The 13182-nt window shown below is 39.4% G+C and overlaps 1 long non-coding RNA gene across 2 annotated transcripts in view; it reads left to right on the plus strand.

The window, feature by feature from the left end:
• Positions 1 to 13182, plus strand: part of LOC128852660 (uncharacterized) — a 30963-nt gene that overhangs the window by 8165 nt on the left and 9616 nt on the right. For both annotated transcript variants that reach the window (XR_008450630.1, XR_008450629.1), the window contains exons 3-4: positions 455 to 2142; positions 4569 to 4701. This is a non-coding gene — a long non-coding RNA (uncharacterized LOC128852660). The remainder of the gene's footprint in view (positions 1 to 454; positions 2143 to 4568; positions 4702 to 13182) is intronic.

The raw sequence follows: 13182 nt of genomic DNA on the forward strand, positions 1-13182 counted from the left end.
GGGGAGGATGGAGCTGTTTGGTGTCTTCCATTGCCCATCTCCTTCCCCTGGGTGGGATGAGAGGAGCACAGGACAAGCAGAACAAGCACTTGGTAGTCTCTGCTTGAATATACTTGAGTTCCTAGTAATAAAAAGAAAGAGAAAAAAAGATAAAGAACTCAACTACTTCTGAAAACCAGAAGGACAGCACAGAAGAAGACTGTTATTACCTGCTGCAGGACAGCAGAGAAGAGGAATACTAAAATGCAGTATTAACCCATAATTTATGACCTACCTCTAATTTCCTGAGAAGCTCAGGTTAAACAACAGTGTTACAAGGAGAAAATAAACTACAAAGACTCATATAATAAAATATAAAATAATGCAAAATGTGGAAATAAATTCCTGGTAAGTTAAATGCTAATGAATACAGAATGTTTCTCTGTGCCCAAATCCCTATTTTTCTGGTTTTCAGGTGACAAGATTGGGAGTTGGTGAAAAGCCGCACGTATTTACAACGTGTTAAAACCACTAAGAAGTAATTTTGTACTCCCCCTTCCATGCCTGGCTGCAATGGAGAATTAGTGATACTCTCTTCTTCTTTGGTAGGAATGTAAATAACTTCACAACAGATGTTCCTTATAAGGACAGAGCCTGTTATTCGCATTGTGATGTCTCCATTTGAATGTTATATCCAAGATTTTGTTGAATTCCATCTGGAAAGGCTTCATTGGTTCCCTTTGGGTTACAAAAGCAGGGTTACTCTTTTCCGTTTTAAATCTAAGTTTTCTGTTCTCTTTGGTTATAATCACAAAGTGCTTGCTTTCTTTGCTGAGTGGTAACTGTGCTGCTATATAGGTATCCACGTTGTTCCTCTACAGTGTTTTAAAGTCTTAAACGTATTTTGGTTGTCTATATTTACTGGACCTAAGAATTTGTTCTAAAACTTTTTTTACTCTGCTATTCTGTAGTATTTGGATAAGCAACAAATGAGCCTCTCAATTTGAAACATTTATCAGACCTCTTATTTGTCTTGGCATAATGTTAGTAACTTTTCTAATGGAGGAAGAATTTTCAGATCTGGATTGCAAATCACAGTACAAAATACTGCCTTGGCTTTGCATTTTTGTTGTAAATTTTCTCACTTATTTGGCTAGAAGTCTGCTGTTTGCTTTGCATCAATACTGGTGGTCACTGAGTTGCCACACAGTGGAAGCTACAACAGAAAGAGTGAAAAAAATGCTTTTAAGATTCTAATTGTTTGTGTCTTCCTTTTATAGAAGAGATTGGGTTTTTAAATTTTGTATTAGCAGAAATGTGAATGAATTATGTTATAATGTCTTATAAGAAGTTGAGTGCCATTAAACCTTCTGAATAAATGACTGTTAAACATTTTGAGCACTGCAAGAGATGTAATCTTGGATTAAAATGTATTAAACCATCAGTTGAAAATATTTAATTTTAATCAATTAAGTACGGTATGTTTCCTATAACCATATAACACCGCTATGCTAGCTTATCTCTTTCTATCACATAAATTCTGTCTTAATCATAGAAAACCTTAATGGACACTGAAACCTAGGAAGTAATAATTTTACAGTTAGTTCATCAAAGTAAAATAAAAATCCTGGTTTTTTAGTTGATTCTCAGACGTTCATATACAATGTTGCTAAATTATTAGATGAGCAGCTGTTATTATGCCTTCTAAAATATTTCTGGAGATTTTATAATGTTTCTGTTTGTTCTTTAAGCTCTATTTCTACTTGATCCTGCAATTGTAGGAAAAAGAATACACGGTCCAACACAGGAAAACCTTGAGACTGTGACTGTAACACTTTTTATTTAAAAAATTAAGAAAATCAACTATGATCACCTTCTAAACAGCTCTGAGCTGACACACAGCTGCATGCGATGCTGCCAATGTTCAAACCAATTCCACAGGTCATTTTCTGAAAGGCTGTTGAGGATCTCATCGGTTTTGCTTTCACATCTTGTACTGACAAAGAATGGGTTCCTCTGAGCACTGACTGGATCTTTGGGAAGAAGGAGACGGGTTTAGTGAATGCAGTGGGTGCTCAAGCATGGCGATGTTATTATTGGCTAAAAACCGCTTCACGGACAAAGCGTTGTGGGCTGGTGCACAGCGACATTTCCTGACCAAGGGTAAGAAACCCTCTCTATTTGAACAAGTGTCCACTCATGCTGAGTGAAGTGATCAAGCTGAGCCTTATCTCACTGTGACAGGTTAGGACATGTTCTACAACCATCTCTTTGTCTCTCCCCTCCCTATCTTGATTCCAGACCTACAGGGTTAGTCTTGTGGTTTTTGTGCCAGAACTTCTGTGTGTGATGAGTGAAATGAAAATGTTTCATTGTCTTCATACATAACAGTAGTGTTATTTAGTGCTAGGTTAGATAATTGTTATACTTTTGCTGTATGCATTAAAGCCAAATAAGTTTCATTACTCATTTCAGTGCATGCTGAAAATAACACTCATATGAAACAAAGAGTTGTCTGTTACACTTTCAGGCTTCTCTATTAGTAGTTTTCAAGAAATTTTAAGTTTCTATCCCTGCTCCTGCTTTAACATATGAGTTTTCTTAGACATTTGGAAGACTTGGATGCATGTCCATGGCTTGAATTAGGCAGAGGAACAGATCATTCTATATTCCATGCAGTGCTACCTATTTGAGGAAAGGCTATCTCTGTTTGTCTAAAACATATAACCTGAATCTGAAAACCTGCTTTTAACATAACTATTGAAACTGCATGGTCTCATAAAACTTTTCATCAACATTGGGCCAGATGGTATTTTTTGGTGACAAACTGTTTTGTAAGAAACCTCCCAACTCTAATTACTTATTCAGATAAAAATCTGCTGTCCCTACTCCTTCAAAGCAATCTGAACAGTTTTAGAATACTTCTTTCTTCCAGAATATTGTGCAAAAGTTATGTTCTACGTGCAGGTTTTAAAAGCTGCTTTGTGAAATCCAATCTAATAAACAGATCTCTATAAAAACTGTGCCCGTCATTTTTTGCACAGCCCTTTGTGGGCAAAGGAATATATTTAATGAAGACTTAAAAATAATAAATAACATCATATGTAAACTTAGCTGGTATTGATACAGATGTTATGCTGTGATTTCATCTTTTTTAAATATGATATAAAAAAGAGAACCTACAGTTAAGCTTCTATCCCTTTCATATTCCTTCACTTCTGGGAGATTAGCTATCTTTAATCCTGAAATTTTCAAAGGTTTTGTGGCACGTGTCTGCATATGCCAGGACTCAGAGCATAGGCAGGATAATAAAAGCATTAAATTCAACTAGAGTAGAAAATCACAGCTGTGGTGAGCATGGATTATCAATTGTGCCACATTCATAAATTAATAATTTGCATTGTATTACAGTGGCTTCTTTTCAGAAGCATTAAACATGTCTATTCGCAGGTTGTGTGAAACGTATGTAAATAATTCTTGTGGGTTTGTCTTTTTACAGCTTGTCTTCTTAGAAAGAAGATAACAGCAGGAAAGTGAATTAGAATAAATAACAAAAATGTCGCTTCCTCTAAAATAATTACATTTTTCCCATTTTGAGAATTAAATCAAAATATTTAAAATACTCTCAGTAAGTCAGTTCTTTGAATACAGAATTAATATCCCTAGTTGAGGCTGCAGAGTTTATAGAAGTGAATAACACACAGTGCTTTCATGTGTGGTTTCACATATGCTTTGGCCTGTTCCTCTTTCCTTTAAAAAAACAAAAGTATCATAACTATGCTGCTGTTAATGGTTTTTTAAACCCTCCTCTTCTACTGCTAAAAGAAATAAACATAAATACCAGTTTAGAAGCAATTGTTGATGATAGTGAATGCTGTTAGACCTTCTAGGACTGTGAAAAAGAAAACAAAAGATGAGTTCTTTAATCAAAGGACTTAATGATGAAAAGCCTGATGCACACACGTATTTATATTCCTAATCTTCATTTATAGGAATAATCCAGTAGGACGTACTGAGTAGATGACCTAAGATTCATTTACAGGGAGGGCTTAAAAGCATAGCAGGGCATTGTGTGTTTTCACACCACAGTTAGGACAGAAAAAGCACGTTGGGGGCCGCCTGACTCATGGGGACATGGAACTGCTGTGTGGGCAGAACTTTTCAGGAAGACCTGGCAGATTGCTGTCCTGCCTGGCTCTCTCTGTCCTGTGTTTATTACCTAGTGGAAATGCACCCAATTCCTCCACACTTTCTTCATCAGTCATATTTTCTTAGCCTCTTGTTTTTGTTTCATCCCACGTATTCTCCATCTTTGGTGGTTTTATATCATTTTCTGCTGGGCAGCTTCTTGGCCACACATTCCTTGTCCTACATACATGAATTAGATTGATTGTCATTAAATATACCGTGTTGCTGTTGTCCTTAGTGAATATTCTAAGTGATTTTTCTTATTTGCTCTGGTATTCTGAATTCTTATTCTTTCCTCCAAAATGCTCTTTCTTCCTTTTTCCCAACCTCTGTCCCCTCCTCGAAACTATACATTGAGTTGTGCACATTGTACAAGTACAGTCTCTATCCCATTCTCCAAGGTGTCAGAAGCACTGAATAGAATAGCACCTGGCTCAGACTTCCACGGGATGCCTTCTGTGAAGTCCTGAAGAGTAAATAACTGAAAACTGGTCATCGAGAGCAGTTTTCAACCAACTGTGGACTCTGATAACGGTGAGTACTGTAGACCATACGGAAGATCAGGATCATGGTTAAGTTGGCTCAGACCAAAGGAGTATGTATCATGTGTGGTTTCACGTACACTTTGATGAAAGCCAACAGTAAAAGCCTAAGGACTGTAAGAAGAAAATCGGTGTCAGATGACTCTTCCTCTGGAATGACCTTTTATTTTGCAATAATTTGGATTTAGAAAATAGTCTACTTATAAGGATATCATATAAAACAGTATGAAAATCCAGCATTGCTGTCAAAAACCCTCTATCAAAGTCAAGGTACAACACATTTACTGCTTCACTTTCATCCTCCTGGCCAGCGGCCATATCAGGGAAAGAAGTTAAATAGTGTGTCATGATTTGTTTGTGACAAATCAAGGTTGAGCGGTATTTTATATTTGTTCATTTTCCTTCCGAGAATCTGCAGTTTGTTTAATAATTTATCCCAGTACCTTTCTCAAAACTTGATCTGTCTGAGGTAAAATTCTGCCAGAGAATAAAGATAAACGCGAGTTTAGCTTGTCATATGTCTCTGGGAACTTCCCAGTTCCTTTATGAATTCTTTAAGACAGGCTCTAGCAATTCAGAAATATCGTTGAATGGTTCCTGCACATTTCTAAGCTGAAAAGGATGAGGTCCTATCTGCATGAACACACATAAAGATTTAGTAAATTCTGCCTGTATTGTGGCCAATGCTCCACACTCCTTGTTGAAGTTAGTGTAATTATTCATCAAGGCACAATTCACTTTTCTGGAGTGCGCTGAAGGAAATAAGGGATAGAAATGTATCAGCATTCTCATTCTCATACTCCACATCCATGCTGATTTGCATGGAATGCATTTGCAGGGGCTTTATGTGTATCTATTCAATTCAGGGCCAGCTCAATATAGATGAAATATAATAAAGGTAGACTCTGTATTCAAAAATGGGAAGAGAGGTGGTCAAATAAAATTGCAGGCATGGTAGTTTGACCTCAACGCTATTCAAGGCCCTAGGGTAAATTCTGATGGAAAAAATTACCAAGGACCTGGAGGTAAATGGAAAGTGGGAAAAACTACAGTGTGGTCTTATCAAGGGCAGATCATATCAGACTAACTTAATATCTTTCTTTGATAAGATAATTGTCCCAGAGAAGAGTAATGCAGTAGACCTAATCTACCTTGATCAAAACAAGGCATTATATGGTTCCTTGTGGGAAGTTATTTAAGGTGGAGAAGATGGGCTTTAGTGCAATAATTATAAGGTGGAAGAGGAACTGACTGAAGGGTTACATTAAAAGAAAGTTCTGTTAAAATTTGAATTATCAAAATGAAAGGACTTTGCTAGTAGAATTCCTCTAGAACTGACCTTAGGACTGATTCAAGTAGTATTTTGGAACTTAAAAGTAGGAGATTGGATACAGCATTAAGAGATGGCACGAGATTGGAGTATGACTAGCATACTGGAAAACAAAATGACCTTATGGACCAACACAACAGAAACCTAATAGTATGGAAGGTAGAGCTAGTTGCTTGGTGATTAGTATCATGTTCTTTTAGTATAAGCTGATGTCTTGATAATTGCTGGTGATAGTGAAGGGCAGAGGTTTAATGCATTAGTTGGCTCTACGGTGACTACAAGCCATCATTACGTCATGGCCATGAAGCAGTTTCAGGGTATATTAGATGAAAGGTTTTCAGTGCAGAAAATAAAATGTTAATCTTGCTTTACAAGGCACTGGTAAGACAACGCTCAGAATATTGTTTACAGTTCTCATGACCCACATTGATTCACAGCAGGTGCAGAGTGGGATGGTTAGGGGAAAGGAGTACCTATTTTTTCAGCTGAGATGAAAATATCTTATCTGGCAAAACAAAGCTTGAAAGGGCATATGGTTATATCTTTACAAGTACATGTGGGGGTAGACATGAGGGAAGAAGAGCTTTATGTTAAAGGATAACACTGTTTCAGGATCAGATACAGACAAACAATTATGAATAAATGGGAAGTTTAAAAGAAGGTTCTTGGCAATCTGTGCAAAGCTCTGGAACTGCTTTCCAGACAAGGTCATGGAGGCAGGGACCTGAACTCCTTCCAGATGGGAATTTATAAATTAATGAAAAGATCTGTGTGACATGGTGAAGCGATCATGAGTCAGAATACCCCTGAGGGAATTGGCAGATGTGGTTGCCAAGCCACTCTCCATGATATTTGAAAAGTCATGGCAGTCAGGAGAAGTCCCTGGTGATTGGAAGAAGGGTAACGTTGTGCCCATTTTTAAAAAGGGTAGAAAAGATGACCCTGAGAACTACCAAACTGTCAGTCTCACCTCTGTGCCTGGGAAGGTGAGGGAACAGACCCTCCTAGAAGCCATGCTAAAGCACATGGAGGACAGGGAGGTGATTAGTGGCAGCCAGCATGGCTTCACCAGGGGCAAGCCCTGTCTGACTATCTTGGTGGGTTTCTATGATGGAGTAACTGCAGCAGTGGACACGGGTAAACCCACAGATGTGATCTATCTAGACATCCGTAAAGCTTTTGACACAGTCCCCTACAACATCCTCCTCTCTAAATTGGAGAGAGTTGGATTTGATGCGTGGACGGTAAGGTGGATAAGAAACTGGTTAGATGGTTGTATTCAAAGAGTAGTGGTCAATGGCTCAAAGTCCAGATGGAGATCCGTGACAAGTGGTGTCCCTCAGGGGTCCGTACTGGGACCAGTGCTGTTCCATATCTTTATCAATGATATTGACAGCAAGATTGAGTGCACCCTCAGCAAGTTTACGGATGACACCAAGCTGAGTGGTGTAGTTGCCACAGTGGAAGGACAGAATGTCATCCAGAGGGACCTGGACAGGCTGGAGAAGTGGGGCTGTGAGAACCTCATGAGGTTCAACAGGGCCAAGTGTAAGGTCCTGCACCTGGGTAAGGGCAGTCCCTGTTTTCAGTACACAGTGGGGGATGATGTGCTTGAGAGCAGCCCTGCAGAGAAGGACTTGGGGGTGCTGGTTGATGAGAAACTCAACGTGAGCTGGCGACCTGCACTCGCAGCCCAGATGGCCAACCATATTCTGGGCTGCATCCAAAGCAGCATGGCCAGCAGGGTGAGGGAGGGGATTCTGCCCCTCTATTCCTCTCTTGTGAGACCTCATCTGGAATACTGTGTCCAGTTCTGGAATCCTCAATGTAAGAAGGATATGGAGCTGTTGGAGCAGGTCCAGAGGAAGCTACAAAGATGATCGGAGGGCTGCAGATCCTTCCCTACTAGGACAGGCTGAAACAGTTGGGCTTGTTCAGCCTGGACAAGAGAAGGCTCAGAGATCTTATAGTGATGTTCCAGTACCCAAAGGGGCTACAGGAAAGCTGGAGAGGGGCTATTTGTAGAGGCTTGTAGTGATAAGACCAGGGTGAATGGGTATAAACTGGAGAGGGGCAGATTTAAACTGGACATTAGGAGGAATTTCTTCACCATGAGAGTGGTGAGACACTGGCCCAGGTTGCCCAGGGAAGCTGTGGCTGCCCCATCCCTGGAGATGTTCAAGGCCAAGTTGGATGAGCCTTGGGCAGCCTGATCCAGTGGGATGTCCCTGCCCGTGGCAGGGGCTTGGAACTACATGATCTTTAAGGTCCCTTCCAACCCAAACTGTACTATGATACTATGAATATCAAGTTTGTGATATAAAGCTTTGGATACTTACTGACATTGCCAGGAAAATTTAATGCAAAACTCATTTGTGTACTTTTCTTACACAGACCCTGAACAGAGATGTTTTAACTGGTCCCTGGGAGAGTTCTGTTTTTCCAAGTGTACCAGAACTTCTCTGTTCCTTCATGTTCCGTAGGGCAGGCAAAGGGAACTGCCCTTTCTTAAACGATAAGATTGGCAGCAGGTAAAAAAGGGGCAGTTGTTTAGGATGTCAGGTGTTAACTGGGTAAAATTTGCTTATTTGCTCAGGGTTAAATTGATCACCTGATGGGGATTGGGAAGTAATTTTCTCTAAGTCATATTGGCTGGGGTAGTAGAGGGTATTGTTTTGTCTTTGTTTGGAATGGAGTGCGAGTTTTTATGTTGTGAAGTATCTGCTCTTCCAGAGTGCTAAGGTGAGGCTGGTCAGGAAATTTCATGACTTTAGTATCTCCTACAGTTTTACTACACATGGGTGTTTTTCAGTCTCTTATTCTTCTGAGGTATGTGAGGGTGTGACTATAATATGGGACATTATTTCAGTGTGCCTTTTCAGATCTTTTGAGGGTTTCCTCTGAATATGAAAATCTTACTTTTTTTGAGGTAGGGTCAACCTGAATAAGAGGCAATCAAGGATCCCATTGTGTATCGGTAAGTTATGAAAAAGAAAAATTGATCACTTTTGCTGACCAGTTATTCCTGACACTTTATAGCAGAAAAAAAAAAAAGTCCTTTATTGATGATTTCTAGATAAAAGAACTTAAAAAAAAAAAGAAAAATTCAGAGTTGTTCTTTTGTTAACTGGGATTTTCAGGGCTTTATAGCTTAGGTGTTCCAGTAACACACTTCTAGGTGCCTCATGTTATGACTAAATGGCTGGGGTTCTTCAGACTTTATAAAATCTGTTTTATAGTAACTACAGAGACGTTGTTTTCCCTCCTGATTTGGCTTCTTTACTACTACTACCACTGGCTTTAAAGAAATACTTGAAAATTGAAAGCAATAGTCCTTGATCTCACTAAATATATAAGGAGCCTATGGCAATTAGGCTCCTAACTCACCTGTCATAGTTAAGTGGATGCAATTAGATGGTATATAAATGTACTGTATTTATAATGTTTAGTTCTAAAGACTGCTTTTTACACAAATATGCATCCTCAAACTACAGGCCACAAAGGATGTAATGATGTTAAAAAGTCTACTAGGTAATTCAGTGAGAATTATTTCTATACCTATGCTTGTACTGGCTACGCTGACATCTTTCTTGGCCACTAACAAAAACAAGACCCTCCATTTATCTCTGTATTGTCTCTAGAGTTCTGAATAAGTGCACTCTGAAATTGTGCAGTTTATTTCTCCACGCCTGTACAGTGGTATCGATGTATTGGTTCTGTAAGATGATTTATGTCTTGATAACCAGGAAGTTGGAGTTTGAAAGTTTTTCTTAAAGCGCAGATCACGAAGTGGCACTATAACCCACTGCCACTCAGTCTGTCCCTCTCCTTGCAGTTCTTGTCAGAGAAATACATAGTAGATGTATGTCAAGTCAAATCTAGTCTGTATCTGTTTTCTTGAGTCCTGTCTTGACATACTGAGATAGATTATTTTTCAGTGAAGAGATGGCCTGAAATACATATATAGAAAATGAATGCTTCTGAAAGTGCCATTCCTCAAAAATCCCCATGTGGCATTTAATTTCTGTTAAGTACATGCTTAGCTATTTGCGAGTGATGCAAACAGCCCCAAATTATTTTTATTTTGTTCTTCATATGACTGTCTCTGTGGAGTCCAGTGTTACAAGCTATGGAACCTTTTAAGACGGAGTTGGCAGTTGCATGGCATATACAACTTCCTAAATCCAAACCTCTCATAGCTGGAAAACAGCTACTCCCACACTTCTCGGTCCCTTTTGGCTGCCATCTGGAACAGCAGTAAAATAAAGCTAACTCTTTTTATTATCATCTCAGGTACATAAATCCAGCTGAAAATAGGTTTTTTTTCCTAATAAATTGTGTAGTTAAATTGAAGCTGAAAAGTTTCTTCTGAATTATTTAAAGTTTACTCATTTTAAGTTTTGTTTAGAAAAGCAAGATTTTTTTGAAGCTGATTCTGTCAAGATTGCTTTCATTTCAGTGTTTTAGAGAGCATAACATTCTTCTCTCCTGCCCCTCCCTCCCATTATTAGTCTCGTCTAAGTTACTATTATCAGACTTTCATTTCGTTTTATGGCACAGGAAAACTTCGATACACAAATAAGGATTTGGGAAGTCTTTATGTTCCTGATATCAAAAAAAAAAGCCCTCCTGCTAGATGGACACCAAGATATGTTGGGAGAATGTTGTTACCTTCTTGTCCTTTTCCTTGTGTGCTGCACCTGTATCTGAGACCACCTCAGCCTGAGTAGCAAAGTGTCCAGCCTTCTCCTTTCAAGGTTGGAAACAAGAGCAGGGCTGAATTTACATTTAAAAGTCCACCCACATGATGTCAAATGAACTCTACTATGCATAATTGAAGAGGAGTCAGTGCAACATCTCAATGTTAATTTTAATTGCCAGGATACTGTGTTTCCCTGCAAAACTGCTGGACTGAGATCCTGAAATGTGGTAAGAATACAGTGATTTGGGCTGAGGGGGAAGGGAAGGAGAAAAGCTGATCTCTGTGAAAGCCTGCATTGTTGGGAGCTCTCAGAACACGTTGTATCAGAGGTATTGTAGAGGCTAGAGTATTCGCCCAGGACAGGAAAGCCTTTATTCTGCTCTCTCACAGCAAAAGGGAATTAAAAGTCTTAATTTCTTAGCATATTACCAGGCACCTCTTTCAGAGGCGGATATTGGACAGCAAATTGTGCCAAAGTTATGGGGTGAGAACAACAAGAATCAAGGGGTGGTGCAATGTGGTATGCTAACGATTATGACACTTGTTCTTCTTCTTTATCTCATAGCTGTGCAGAATGTATCTAGAGTCTGCAGAATGCTTCTTCCACCTTTACATGTTAAGTCGGAAGCATATTCTCAGTTCATTACAGACCAGGCTTGTCTTTTGTGTAGTCTCACAACTGAAATCAGGTGGACTTTAAACATATCACAAATGGCTTTAAGAAATGGGTTACCTTTGGGAAAGATTTAAGAGTGAGTTTGGTATTTAGTGGACCAGACTATCTTCCCAAATCTGGCATGTTTTGTTCTTTGATTTAGGTATAAATTCAGTAGAAAAATAATCTGAATGTGTAATCCTAATTAAAATATAATTCTCACTTTTAACTCCAGAAAAATGACAAATGCAAGCTCCTAACAGATTCCAGTTCTGTTAGGGGGAGGAATTCATTTTCTTTAAATTTTCTTTCCCAAGTTGGCTTTATTTTCTGGTTCTCATCTTGTTTTATAGTACTGGACTCCTTGTGGGTCAAATATATATCTGGTACTCCGAAATCGGAGTCAGCAGTAATTGCTGTTTGCTGATTCCTCTGAATCAGATGACATTATTGGGAAGGAAGAGAAGGGAGAGGATCTTTGATGGTGGCTTCTAAAAAGAACTAAGATTGTAAACGTTAACAGGGAAGTATTGGGGTAGGGCTTCAATAGGGCAAGTGCATTTGAGATGAATTATAGTCTTTCTTTTGATCCAGGATCAGAGCACACAGTTAAACCAAAGCAGAACAAACCATCACATTATAAACCCAAAATATTTTAGTAGCATAGGCAGATGTTGTGGCCATCTTATATGTTCACCCTAGTAATTCTTGCAGGCTTTGCCAAAACACAGGTCTGTCATACGCCTGTACTATCTTGGACTGACCTCTGGAGTCTATACAAACAGATTTTCATGGAATCATAAAACAGTTTGGGTTGGAAGGCACCCTGACGGTCATCCAGTCCAGCCCCCTGCAGTGGGCCAGGCCACCTTCAACTCCATCAGGTTGCTCAGAGCCCCATCCAACCTGATCTTGAATGTTTGCAGGGATGAGGGATCTATCAGCTCCCTGGGCAACACTTTTCCAGGTTTTCTTGATATCTGGTGGTCTTGTCAGTGCCTCATATAAACTTCTAGATATCTAGACAGGTAGGATAAATGGCCCCTGTCTGGGAATACATCTCTTGGCGAGACCAACCTCAAATTGATCTCATAAAAGCTGCGTTTGCACAGCATTGGCATAGATGCTCACCTTGTGAATCTTACACAGGAAAGCAGTGACGCTGCCTCGGTAAAGTGGTTTGCCGTATAACACCTAGCTCTTTCTCATCTTTAAAATTTTAGAATTCTCTGGGAAACCTGACTTTTCTCCAGCCATTACAGAAATAAACATTCTCGAGTGGCCTTAAAGTACAGTAAACTCAATTCAGCAACCAAGTGCTTTATTATAGAAATAGTTTTATTTCAGGGGGGAAACTCTCTTCCAAGTTTGCTTTGTGTGTCTTTTTTTTAACATGTAAATGTTAAAAAAAAATCTTGTGCAGATAGCGTTGACAATTCAGTCACAGAATTATTCAAACCATGAACACCACTCTGTTTGTTCTTTATCACGAAGCTCAAAGCAGGCCCTCGTTGGCCCCCAGACACTGGAAGACTTTGTTTTACCCTTTAAAGCTGGAATACGCCCAAGTCTGGGCTAGCATTGCAAATGATATCCAGGAAGGTGGCCAGGGAGCCGGCATCGATTTGCCCTCTCTGCCTAACCAGTACTTGTCATCTTGGCCATAAAGTAGATATATTTAAGGCTCCATGTCATGTGTTCATGTTCTGGTAAGCATCTTCCCTTCTCAGTATGTCACAAGGATTTGGATACCAACATCTTGGCTGGATTCAGAACTGTAACTGGG

The sequence above is a fragment of the Cuculus canorus genome, chromosome 7 (assembly GCF_017976375.1).
Source record: "Cuculus canorus isolate bCucCan1 chromosome 7, bCucCan1.pri, whole genome shotgun sequence".
NCBI classification, from domain to species: Eukaryota; Metazoa; Chordata; class Aves; order Cuculiformes; family Cuculidae; genus Cuculus; species Cuculus canorus.